Consider the following 3,100-nt stretch of genomic DNA (forward strand, 5'->3'; position numbering starts at 1 on the left):
CTCTACAACTTTATACCGTTTTTCTGAGAAGAACTTCTCCAGACTTTCCAATAGTATGCGAGAAGCCTAAGCTTCCGAGGCTACGTATAACTCAACTATTAGAACACATGTACAAATGAATATCACACTCACTAACATAGTGCTAGCAACACAAACATCTTTAAACATTTCCTTAGTGTTGAGTGTCTGTTTATATGTTTAGGTGCTGCACGGAAGTGTCACATCTCCCAGACTGCAACAGATAAAGAAATACTGAGGCATGCCATCAATCTGGCATCCAACCGTAGAAGGGGTCGCAGAGCGCGCACTAAAGCTGCAGAGGAGGTTCTAAGAGGAGCTGCTGTAAGGCCTGGGTGTCGGAGTGTGAAGTCAAGCGCAGGAAACAGCAGGTGCAATAACAAATGTTCTTTAATGAACACGGAGAAACTAGGCCACCCTACTAACACACTGGGTGTACTCCTTAAACAACCCCAGACACGGGGGGAAACGAACACAGTCCAGCAAACACGATGCACGAAACAAACACCACTACTCACTAACAAACATAGAAACACATAACATAGAATGCCCACCCCAACTCACGCCCTGACCAACTAAACACATACAAAACAACAGAAAACAGGTCAGGAACGTGACAGCTGCAGAGGAGGTTCTAAGAGGAGCTGCAGAGGAGGTTCAAACTCCGTAGCAGTATCTAAACATGGGAAAAGAAACAGGATAACATGCTTGAGACTCAAGCATTTGAAAATGTGATAACATACACAGAAACCAGCCTATATACACAAACGCTCCATAAATGTTCAAAATGTCAACATAGCCGCAGGAAGTAGGGGTGACGAGGGTTCTGCTGCACTCCCTCATAAATAAATACATATATTTTATATAGAAAGATTTTTTTCAAAATGTACACCAAATGACTGCACTAGGCCGTTATTACCCCGGTATGAGAGGAGAAAAATACTTGTCAGCAGAGTATATAAAAATACTCCTCAAAAGTGGAAGTTAAATTCCCCATGTCATTGTCTCCATTCTAAGAGGAGATTAATGAAAAGGGGTAAGTTATTAGAAAACACAACAGAAAGGAGTAGATTATTCTCATTTATTGCCTGGGAATTGTCGGGCTAGTCACCAAGTGATCGTGGGCTTACATCCTAATTTACGAACATCTCATGCCAGAAGTGATAACGTTTTAAATGCTTGATAGAGTAATAAGCAGCCAAACACTTCATCTAATCAAGTAGAACGAAACTAAAACTGCTTAGCTCTGCCATTTCATGAATTGACCCTAACGCTCACTAGGTTTCAGACAAAGAGCCCTTGAGGGGAAGAGCTGTCCACTGATGTCCATAGAGAAGTCAGTGTAATGTAATGAACTCCAGAGTTAATGTAATGTAATGACTCCAGACATTCTAAATGAACTCATCAAAGGGGTGTCACCTAAAGTAAATAGATAATATCACTATCAACTGTTTTCTGTTGGTCCTTGACCCCATAGATCTGTAACTATAATGTGTTGCTGTGTTAAAATGGAATCCATCCAGATTAACCCTGTTCCTGTTCCAGTATCTAGGTAACAGAGTGTCGGAGGTGGTGAAGAAGAGATTGGTAGATATGCTCTTCAGCTGGACACTCTCTTTACCCGATGAGGCTAAGATCAGTGAAGCTTATCAAATGCTGAAGAAACAAGGTAGGATTTCAGCATTTTAAAAATACCCTATTTCAGGTTTTCATTGGTTTTGTCACTTTTGGCCATGGCACTCCTAACTGTGGCCTTTTTTCAGGTATTGTCACTGTTGACCCGGAGGTTCCTCTGGATAAGACACTGATGCCGTCGCCCCCCTCCCGGCCCAAGAACCCTGTGTTTGAGAACGAGGAGAAGAGCAAGGTGAGATGCTTCCTTCTTATGATGTTTGATGGAAGATGTTTGTATACGGACGATGGAAACAGACTATGTGGGGAAAGTGTTAATTGTGCTCCCTTAAAAAAAATCTGTTTGTGAATTCTGTCTTTGGGATGCAAATAGCATAGGCTAGATAGTTTATGCCTATGTCATAAAAATAACAATTACACTATAAAACCGTCCTGACTATCTCACCCTCTCTCATTGGTCCTGGCATGTTTGCTATTCTGAGCTTCAAGTTGGTCTATGATCAAAGATGTTTTCTCAAGCCCTGGGATCTGTCACAGGGATTGGCTGCTGTGACTGGACCCTACTGTGGGAAACAGACTAGAGTACTAGAGACTCTGACTTATTATTCTCTCTCTCTGTAGCGACTGGCTGAGCTTCTGAAGAGCAAAAAGCCTGAGGATCTACAGGAGGCCAACCGCCTCATCAAAAACATGGTCAAAGAGGTTAGCCTACATGCATCATCATACAGACACGCATCCAGTGACGTAGGCAGTAGTTGTGTAAACAGAGCTGCTCCACAAACATAATGATGTTGATGACGACCATAATGACGACAAGGGATTGAATCCGGCCCTCTGTCAGTCACTGTGTCCCAGTGGGTTTAAGGCAGGTGTGTGCTGTGTTTCAGGATGAGGTGAGGCTGCAGAGAGCGTCGAAGCGCAGCGGCACCCTGGAGGAGGTCAACAACAGTGTTAAACTGCTCAACGAGATGCTCAGCCACTTCAGCGGAGACCACTCAACGGATGGAGACAAGGAGCTTATCAAAGTTCGTCCACATCTTACTTCACTATCACTATTGTACTCTTCTGTTTTCCAAGATAGACACTATTTTTATAGACTAACGTTTTATAGACTCATTTCTTATAGACAAACTTTTTTTACAGACTAACGTTTTTATAGACTAACGTTTTTATAGACTAACGTTTTATAGACTCATTTCTTATAGACTAACTTTTTTTTTTATAGACTAACGTTTTATAGACTCATGTTTTTATAGACTAACGTTTTTATAGACTAACGTTTTTATAGACTCCTGTTTTTATAGACTCAGGTTTTTATAGACTCAGGTTTTTATAGACTCATGTTTTTATAGACTAACGTTTTTATAGACTTACGTTTTTATAGACTAACGTTTTTATAGACTCAGGTTTTTATAGACTCAGGTTTTTATAGACTCAGGTTTTTATAGAC

At 41.2% G+C, this 3,100-nt stretch overlaps 1 long non-coding RNA gene across 1 annotated transcript; it reads left to right on the forward strand.

The window, feature by feature from the left end:
• Positions 1-216: 216 nt before the first annotated feature.
• Positions 217-1,882, forward strand: LOC120027692. The gene is made up of 3 exons (XR_005473334.1): positions 217-389; positions 1,564-1,687; positions 1,782-1,882. It is a non-coding gene; the product is annotated as an uncharacterized LOC120027692 (long non-coding RNA).
• The last annotated feature ends 1,218 nt before the right edge of the window (positions 1,883-3,100 follow it).

Source organism: Salvelinus namaycush, chromosome 2, assembly GCF_016432855.1.
Source record: "Salvelinus namaycush isolate Seneca chromosome 2, SaNama_1.0, whole genome shotgun sequence".
Taxonomy (NCBI): Eukaryota; Metazoa; Chordata; class Actinopteri; order Salmoniformes; family Salmonidae; genus Salvelinus; species Salvelinus namaycush.